This window comes from Eriocheir sinensis, chromosome 15, assembly GCF_024679095.1.
Source record: "Eriocheir sinensis breed Jianghai 21 chromosome 15, ASM2467909v1, whole genome shotgun sequence".
NCBI lineage: Eukaryota > Metazoa > Arthropoda > Malacostraca > Decapoda > Varunidae > Eriocheir > Eriocheir sinensis.
Window position 1 is genome coordinate 8,923,468 of NC_066523.1, and position 10,276 is coordinate 8,933,743.

Here is a 10,276-nt window from a genome sequence, read left to right on the forward strand (position 1 = left end):
TCTTCCCACGCCGATGTTGATAGGACTAAGGTTATGAGTCTTTACATTTTCGGAGCTTCAAAGAAAAGTTACCTATTCAGCCAGGGTTTCGTTTCCTTATTCTCTGGTCTACGGGTATTCATCCTCTCTTTTAGTATTCTTGCATTTTTCATAATATAGTCCCTTTAACAATGATATGTTTTTCTGCGGTTTCGTGAAAAACAACATATTATTATGAGTTCCTATGGTAGAGTAAGAATAAATATCCATTTCTTCTTGACCATCAACGTTAGTATGGGTCAAAAGTCGTGAACCCGAGATCATCAAATATTAAACAGGGGATTTATTGCCTTATTTTCTAATACCTGAGATGGCCCATTGCAGCGTTCGAGTGTGTTTTGAGGTTAGTGGTTCGAAAGGAGGACGGTATTGAGGGCACGGCGAGTCTGGTCCTTCGCAGCTTTCAAACAGTACCTCGAGATGAGAATTGTTGTTACCAGTTAACTCTTCAAAGTTTTTCATTGTATAAGCCTTAATGACGGTAATGATTGTTCCGTGTGTGTGTGAGTGTGGTGTGTGTGTGTGTGTGTGTGTGTGTGTGTGTGTGTGTGTGTGTGTGTGTGTGTGTGTGTGCACAGCTTCCTCCATTCCCACATCGGCTATTATGGTTACAGGCATTATACACGTTAGGTAAGTCATTCAGCGTCATTATTTTTATTTGTCAGCTAGTCGGGATATTTTCTTTGTATGCAATGGACTAATGACAATGCTCATTTCATAAGTTTTTTTGTGTACATACAGCCTTTGCCTCACCCTCCCATCGGTAACTGGTACGTGGTATTTGCATTGGTCAAGTCTTACAACAATATTTTCTTCTGCACATTCTTTGTTCCATCCTTACCTGTGACAGAAATTACGATATCTAATCTCTGTATCAGCAAGTAAACGCTAAACACAAGCTAATAAACCAAATCCTGTTTGCAGATCATATAAAACTAATGGTGAGCTGGGTTGGAGAACGGCGGCTCCCTCGGGTGACTTAGTACATGTATTTTTTGCCAAAGAGATTCTTGAATTGCTGTTGATGAAAACGAGCTGTCCTTTCGAACCTTTCTGAAGCGGGATTCAGGTTCCTTCGCAAGGGAAACCATGCGTGTGTCACAGCCCACCACCATCAACGAGGGTGCGTAACGACTTTGTTGCCATCCAAGAACCTCTCTGTTCAGGATCATACCGGACAGGCCACCTTTGTTGCCACGGTTGTGCTATAACAACAGCCCGCTGGCCGGCACGGCAGAACCTGCTGGCGGAGGCTGCAACACATGCTGCAAGGCCGGGCCTTGCAAAATTTCTGCACCATATTGTGCTTGAGTTAAACAGTGGCTATTTTAACACGATACTGTATTTGTTCAAAGCTGATTTTAGCTCATAAAATGAATCTCCTGCAAAATTCAGGTTCTCATTAGACTCCAACCTTTATATATTCGTGAAGTTTCGACCCACTTCACGGTTAATGTACCCCGAAAATGCATATCTGTGAAGTACTTAACTGGGCTCCGACCAGTGCCTGAAGAGCCACGCTCTCATGCATATTCTGTGATGTGTAAACCCAGCGGCAGACGGAGAGCCGATGAGGGGAAGGGGCGGGCAGCCACCCTCCCGACCGCCGCGCGCCCAGCAGCACCGGGCCATGCGGAAATACGGTCGTCGCTGCCCTCAGCATGGCCGAAAAGCGGCAGCTGCCCGCACACCGGACGGTTGTGTAAGGTGTTAAATAACAAGACGTCTGTTCCTTTCCTTAGTCTGAAGGAGGGTCCCGCCCCACGCTACTTCCGCCGGAAAGCCTCCTCCATACTGTGCCGCTGCTCTGCCGCGCCCTCCTGACGGCCACTCACCAAAGTATACCTGAGCGGCGGTTTTTAGAAATACCTTTGTAATGCGGAAAGAGATGATGCCTCACCAGAGGCCGTGATAATAAATGAGAAATTACGCATGAAGGTATTGTACGGACATTATACCCCTCCACTCACCCCTATCACCATTACATCATCCTGCACATATCCAGAACTTCCACCCTCGATCCCGCCTCACTCTCCCTTCCGACCCTGGTCCGGGCGCTTTCACTTCATCGTGACGCCTCTAACAGCCTCACAAAGTTTTAGACGCGGCACCGTCCATGTCAGCAACAACACTACTGAAGCGCTAGTACAGAGGAGACCATGACCTGATAATCAGTGGTAGTGGGAAAATATCGTTTTGGGGATAAAACTTATCAATCTCATTTACTCTCAAGTGAGATAAATATTTTTGTGACACATCAGGCTCCACACAATTACTACAAATTGTTGCATCATAAAAGGAGACAAAGGGAAGCTTATGCCAGGGGTCACGTGCATGAATTTCCATTGTCGCTGCCTGGATGCTGCTGGCACACGCACAGAGGTAGGCCGTGGAGCTGCGTGGCGCCTCTCGTCGAGTGTAACAGTGGAGGCGGATGCAGCCCCTTTAAACCCTCTCTCGGTGCTCCTCACGTGCGCTATCACTGCAAGATTAGTGTTTGTGTTCGTTGCTTCTCGATTAACCTTGGTGCGCAAATAACCTTGGCGAAACGCTTTCTTTGTAACCCGTGGAGAGTGTATACGTGTATGACAAGACTGTGCACAGTTTTTTTTTTTTTTTTTTTTTTTTTATGTATGTGAACAGGAGGGAGGAGGGAGGGGCGCTTACCACACCACACCTGTCCTCGTACATACATCCCCTTACACACACACACACACACACACACACACACACACACACACACACACACACACACATGCGCACACACACACATTCCTCCATTCTGTCAGCAACGTCTCATATTATTGTAATTATCATTTTTATTACTTTTTTATCCAATCAATGTTTTCTTGTATTACTGATATAACTTTTTACTAGTACTATCTATTACTTTTTTATCAACTTCAAGACCAATGTGACACCATTTTCTTGTAGTTTCTGTCGTTGGTTGAGATGATGGTGGTGGTGGTGATGATAATGGTGGTGGTGGATGGTGATGTTTAAGGATTGTATCTAGAAGAAAAAAAATGTTCACCGCGGCATCGATGGCGTGGATAGGGAGAGGGGAGTAGGAGGTAGAGCTGGGGAGGGGGTAATAGGGGTTTAGGGGGGTTCTCTAGGTGGGTAAAATAGTGGGGCCTCAACTCCAGCCCTGATGTAAACACGAGCCCACACGCCCGCCCAGCGCCGGGTGTAGGGCTAAACATGCAAATATATTCTGTCAATTGACGGGAGATCCTGTACTGAGCCGCGCGGTAAGAGAAACGAAAGAGGGAGTGGAGAGGAAAGCGGAAGATTCGTCTGGCTAATTCCAAGGCACCGCTCCCGTAATTGAGGAGATGGGAAGACGAAGATCTGTGGGAGAGGGAAGGAGGTATGTCCGCCGCCTCATAGAACACCTAACGAAACGCTTCAAAGGTCTGCGATTATAACGAATATTAGACGAAATCCGTGTTCTTATATATTTTCGTCACCTTTTTTTTCTACTTTACCGAATTGCTTTGCGTGTCAGTGTTGGGGAGCAAGGCTCAGATGTCTTGAGGAATTGGCAGTTGTGTCGAAATGGAGAGGAAATGTGATGAAGGGGAATCTGGAATGTGAGGTAGGAGGAAGGGCAGGAGGGGAGGCGGGCACCACAGCGTAAGGGGAGAAGCGAGCAAACTGCTGAGAGACGGGAAAGGAATGGGATGAGATGGGTAGAAGATTCCACCTCTGAAAATATTTGTAGTGGCAGGAGGAGGAAGAAGAAGAGGAAGAGAAGGGAGAGAAGGAAAAAGGAGGTCGGTAAATTAGTCTCTGCCCCTGGCCTATCCTGTTTGAAACAGGGATGATTATGTGGTGGCAGTGGCGAGGGTGGAAGGGCGGCAAAGGGGGTGGAAGGGCGGCGGAGGGGGTGGTGGAGGGGGTTATCAGATAAGTACCTGTGGTGTTAGTAGCCGTAGCAACTGCAGCAACAGCTGCTGCAGCTGCTCAACAACATCAACAAAAATAACAAGTAAAATGTTTAAAACACATTTTTTTTATATGGCAACAGAAGAATAGTTCGTATGGTAAGAACGATAAATGGTTACGGTAAAAAAAATAAAAATATTCCGTAGGTAAAAAATGGCTTGGTGGATTGGGATAGCTTGGGTAAGATTGACTTAGAATCGTTTACCTTGAATTTGGCAAGGTTAGTTGTGTAACAGATATCACTGATAATAGAAGCAGAATGTTTTTCATAGTATAACGAGTTCCTCCAATCCATGTACCAAAGATCAGATGCATGGTGCGTGTTGTGGCCAGGGCGGTGCACGTGGTGCGTCACACTGCCGCGTGTCACACCTAGTTTTGATGTTAAATTATGGTTATTGAAATGTATGCGTTAAATAAAAGAAAAATAATGCTATACTAACCACTACAGAAATTATCACAACACACAAGGAGATGCCTTTTCCCAGCCTCTGATGAGTGAACTTTTGCCAAGTTAGCGGCCACTTTCTTCAGCGTTCCTGCATGTGTTATTATATCTTTTTACACGCCCAATAACTCAACAAAATAGCGGCATTTTGGCATATTCAGTCTTTGATATTTTAAACATGCACCTCGTCCCTCAGTGGTCCCTCGGAAGCGCATCTCCAATGTCTGTTGTTTCAGTGTGACGTCACGTGAAAACAGCCTTGGTCCCCCACGCAGTCTTCACCGCCAGAAATACACGTCGCGATCCGCCTGGTGATGGCGAGGCGGCACGAATAAAAACCATTAGTGTCTCGCGCATTCTCTTGCCGCCTAAAGTTATGGGGGCAGTTGTTTGTCTTCACAAGTATGTGTATTTGCTTACATCTGTGTTTGCAGAGTGTTATTTAGTAATATGTGTCAGCAGCTAATTTGTATAATGTTAAAGCAACCGAGACACTTTGCATTTGCAACAATCACGAATACGTTCCGCAGTTTGCGATAATGCACACGAAAATGTAGATGCAGATTAAAATTTTATACAAGGAAGAAGTTTCTCAAGTAAATCAAAATTGTATATTCTAAAACAATTCATGCCATTCACTCTTTCTGTAGTGCGCCTTAAGCATCACTGCTTTATTAGCAGATTCATAGATAAACCAGGACAAGAACGCGAATCAGTGCTCGTTGCTACCCCGCCTCATGCAACCTGAGTCCTCCTCCCCAAGTGTCGATCCTCACATCCTTTGGGGACCACACGAGTTAAGCATTGTTGCAAGTTAAGTAGTCCTTCGGGAGCAGGAAAGGGAAAGGGCTGAGGGGAACTTGAAACCTCCACCGCTGTCGCTCTCTAAGGCCTTTCCTCCCATTACCTCTGTTGTCAAGGTGCGTGGAATGCCGCGTTAAAGGCAACCCTCCCCGCCGGCCGCACCAAGAATGTCCTCAAGTCGATTAGAATAAATTATCCACGGACTTACTCAGTCTCTTTATTTCTCAAGGTGGCTCGGTCCAGACCCCTAAATGGGAAGTCTTTGGTCGGCCTACAAGGATCGAACATTCATGAATACGAGAGAGAGAGAGAGAGAGAGAGAGAGAGCGCGTGTGTGTGTGAAGGTGTATTTATGAGTGTAAAGCCGCTTGCCACAGCTCGAGTATCGCAGGTCGTCAATATGCGAGTACCCATGACCAGACAGGTGATGGAAAGGAATTACTCAGGAACGAGGGAGTCCTCGCCTTCCCCCTCCCCTACCCCCCCCACCCCCTTCCCCGACCCACGGCTCACCACTCGCCCACCATCCTTATTCAGTGTCTGTTTTGGGGCTAATTGAGAATTACATAAAATTACATAGAAAATCAGACCACACAGACCCCATGGTCCAGACTAGGTGGTCTGTCCTTAAACCTAAGTGATTCTACATTAATCAGATGGCTCCTAAACGTTGCTTTTCTACTCTAGTTAATATTAAGTTGAAGGAAGTGACGGTCGAGCTTGTTTTTAAAGGAGTCAATCGTGTTACACTGGACCACTGATGGTGGGAGCTTATTCCATTCTCGCACTACAATGTTGGTGAAGAAAAATTTGGTGCAGTCTGAATTTACTTGTCTTCATTTGAGTTTTATGCCATTGTTCCTCGTTCGTAAAGTGTCATCGATCATAAACAATTTTGTTCTGTCTATATTCGTGAAACCATTAAGTATTTTAAAACATTCGATCAGTTTTCCTCGGAGGCGACGTTTCTCAAGAGAGAACATGTTAAGGGTGGAAAGCCGTTCTTCGAAGGATTTGTTGCGCAAGGAAGGGATCATTTTTGTTGCTCGACGCTGAACACCTTCTAATTTAGCAATGTCCTCTGCATGGTGGGGAGACCAAATCTGTACCTCATATTCCAAGTGGGGTCTGACTAAACTATTGTAGAACGGAAGTATTACATCTTTATTCTTGAACAAAAAGTTTCTTTTAATGAAGCCCAACATTTTGTTCGCTTTATTTGCTGCATCGATGCACTGATGTGAGAATTTGAGGTTTGACGCGATTTTGACCCCCAGGTCCTTAACGCATTGAACGCTTTTGAGTTTAACGCCGCGCATTTCGTAATCGAACTTCTTATTTTTTGTTCCAACTTGAAGGACCTGGCACTTGTCTACGTAAAAGGACATCTCCCATTTATCCGACCAAGCTGAAATTTTGTGCAAATCCTCTTGGAGGCTTTGCCTGTCTTCGTCAGTGAGAACCGAGTTACCAATCTTTGTGTCGTCTGCAAATTTACTAATGCGATTATTGAGTCCAACATCCACATCGTTGATGTAAATAATGAAGAGCACTGGGCCAAGAACCAAGCCCTGAAGGACGCCACTAGTGACCGGAGCCCACTCTGAGTTAAATCCGTCAATCACAACTCTTTGTTGTCTCTTGCTCAACCAATTCGCGATCCATTGGTTTACTTGACCGTCAATACCTTTTTGCTTTAATTTATAAAGTAATTTATGATGTGGGACTTTATCGAACGCTTTCTGGAAATCAAGATAGACTACGTCCAATTATTTGGTTACGTCATAAACTGAGAAGAGATCGTTATAAAAGGTCAATAGGTTTGACAGGCAGGATCTTTTGTTACGGAAGCCATGTTGTGAATCCCCAATTAATGAGTGGCTTTCGAGGTAACTCACAATTTTGTCTCTAATTATGCTCTCGAGTAGCTTACCTACAACTGAAGTTAGACTAATGGGTCGGTAGTTACCTGGTAATTTTTTGTCTCCTTTCTTAAAAATCGGTGTCACGTTAGCCTTTTTCCAATCCGAAGGGACGATGCCTTGTCGCAAGGACAAATTGAATTCGGTAGTGAGGGAGCAGAGTATTTCGCTTTTTGTTTCTTTAAGCAGTATAGGATATACTTTGTCGGGTCCAGGACTTTTTATTTGTTTTAAGTGAATGGAGAGCTTTAAGGACTTCATCGGTTGTTATTTCAAAATTAAGCAATGCATGCTCGAGATTTACAATTGTTCTGGTGTTGGTGGTAGTGGGAGGAAGACTGTTAGTATTAAACACCGAGGAAAAGTAATTGTTTAAGAGGCTTGCAATGTGTTTGCTGTCAGTCACTAGTGTACCGTCGCTGTTTGTTAAAGGTCCAATACCACTTTTGATCGCCTTTCTGATGTTTATGTAACTGAAGAAAGATTTCGGATTATTTTTACAGTTGGCTGCATTATTTTCTTCATATCTACGCTTTACCTGACAAACTAATCTTTTTACTCGTCGCCTGGCATCATTATAAAGTCTAATATTTTCGCGCGTGCTTTGTTCTTTCTTTAACCTGTAAAACAATTTTCTCTCATTGACTGATTGTTTAATTTCGCTATTAAACCACGGTGGGCTTTTATTAGTGTTAGAGAGAAGGTATCGTGAGGCATGAACATCCCTCCAAGAGAGAGAGAGAGAGAGAGAGAGAGAGACAGAGATAAAAGTTTTCTGTGATTATCAGTCCCGTGTGGTCTAGTGGCTAGGATACGCGGCTCTCACCCGCGAGGCCCGGGTTCGATTCCCGGCACGGGAAGAATTTTAACATCGTGAGTTTTCTGGTGAGGACAATAAGAACGTCACTTAATTGAAAACGTGGTAGCCTGAGTGAAAGTATGTGTTTTAATTAACCCTTGAATGCAGCACGTGTCTGTATTGATGAATGAAGCAATGCAGACAGTTTAGGTGGTCGCCAAGGACAAAAAGAGCCCGTGTGACGCAGAGTTAAGTGGAACAGAAGAGCAGCAGGAGGGTATCGTGAGGCATGAAGGACACAGCCAGTCAAGCGAGAAAGGGAAGACGATATAATGAAGCGGTGTGACAGGAGGACACCCAGGAAGAGGGGAGGAGGGGGAGCAGAGGCGCGGCAGGTGCTGGGCAGGTGTTAAGCTTAACTTTTGCATATAAACAGGAAGGCGGCGGCTGTGGGCGTGCGGGTCGATGTGCGACGAGCGCCTGAGGGTTGCTGCTGTGTTGCTTTTGTGTTGTGTTGTGTTGCGAAGGTCGACCCGGTGGCGTGTTTGTCCTGGAACGCCACCAATACATCAGGCGAGGCGACGGTTGCTCAAGGGGCTTGCTGGCATTGCTTGGAAGGCGGAGGGAGGTGAAAGAAAATGATGGAGAGCGTAGAAAGGAAAAAAAGTGGTAAAATTTAATGTTGTTCTGCCGGTTAAGGAATACAAGAAATACAACCAATACATCAGGCGAGGCGAGAGTGATACGGAGCTACCTTTTATTGCTTCGAAGGCTGGAGGGGGGGGGGGAAGGTAAAAAGGAATGATGGAGAAACAAAGAACGAAAACAAGGTAGCAAGATTTAGTGTTGCTCTACCGGTAAGGGACTACAACAAATACAACCACTGCAGCAAACAAGGCGGTAGGCGGTGGCTGAGTGGTTTGCGTGCGGGGCCAGCATTTATCACGCATTGGCCAACGTCGATTCGAATCCCCACGCTACCACCTCTGATTTTTCAGTCACCGCCGAGTGGCCTAAGACTACCCACATACTGTCCAGAAGACCACCCATCAACCCGGACTCTAGAAGAAACCGTCCAGTGAATCAAGAATGAGTTCCGGGTGGCAGCATGAGCCAAGTATAAATGGCGCCACTATAAAAATTGCCTGCGCGCGCCATGACGGGCTTGGGCCGACCACCAGGCCCCTGAAGAAAGCCTACCGGTGTTATAGGCTGAGATGTTGAAATAAAAAACCGATGACACAGGTTTTGCTTGCATTGCTTAGAAGGCGGAGGGAGGCGAAAAGGAGAGGAGAAATGATGAAAGAAAAAAGTGGCTAAATTTAAAGTTGCTTTGCCGGTAAGGAACTACAACAAATACAACTAATACAGCAGGCGAGGTGACGGTTACATAGACCTAAGTGTGCCTGAGGTTGCTAAGGAGAGGGAAGATAAATAAAAAAAAGAGTATTAAGTGGTTAAATTCAGAGATAAGTTTCAGAGGAGAGAAATACAGCAAACAGTGAGTCACGTTTCTTTTACAACGGACTGGTGGTAGTATGTCAAGCCATGCACGCGCAGTTTCAGATTCATGAGCACGGGAAAAAAATGGATTCAGATTGTATGCATTTTTTAGGGGAACGTCAATGTAAGACGCAGCTTTGTTGTTTGGCTGGTGTACACGGCAATGGTGGTGTGTGTCTTGGTTCGTGTGTGTGTGTGTGTGTGTGTGTGTGTGTGTGTGTGTGTGTGTGTGTGTGTGTGTGTGTGTGTGTCCCCTTGCTCTCTCATGTCCCTGTCCAGCCCTGTATTTTTCTCTCCCTCAAGGTAACTGACGCTGACGCAAAAGCTGAAACGAAAAGTCATAAGAGTAAATATAAGGGAAATGTATTTGCTTACTGCATGAATATGAAGTGGAGCAATACACACACACACACACACACACACACACACACACACACACACACACACACACACACACACACCTCCAAGCACGCACACAAAATTACCAATGAATTGTTTTGTATGCGACAACTGTTCCATTGCTTGTCAAATACACGCTGCGCAGCTGTTTCATTTGATGTTTATTGAAAAACCATTGGAATCTGCGAGCATTCCAAAATTGCTTTGCTTTGCTTTTTTAATAATTCTACGATGCAATTTAATCCTTTGCTTCACTAAAGGAGCGTGGATAGGTTTATTTGCACACGCGTGTCTTCCTGACTGATTGCATGTAGCTATTAAGTTGTCTGTGCATGATTGCGTGAGTGTCTACTCTTGTATATGATAGCATGTGTCTGGGTGTGTATATCTGTACATATTGCTCAACCCGTC

General features: G+C 45.1%; 1 non-coding gene across 1 annotated transcript; it reads left to right on the forward strand.

Moving 5' to 3' along the window:
- Positions 1-7,952: 7,952 nt before the first annotated feature.
- Trnae-cuc (transfer RNA glutamic acid (anticodon CUC)) lies at positions 7,953-8,024 on the forward strand. The gene has a single exon. It is a non-coding gene; the product is annotated as a tRNA-Glu (tRNA).
- The last annotated feature ends 2,252 nt before the right edge of the window (positions 8,025-10,276 follow it).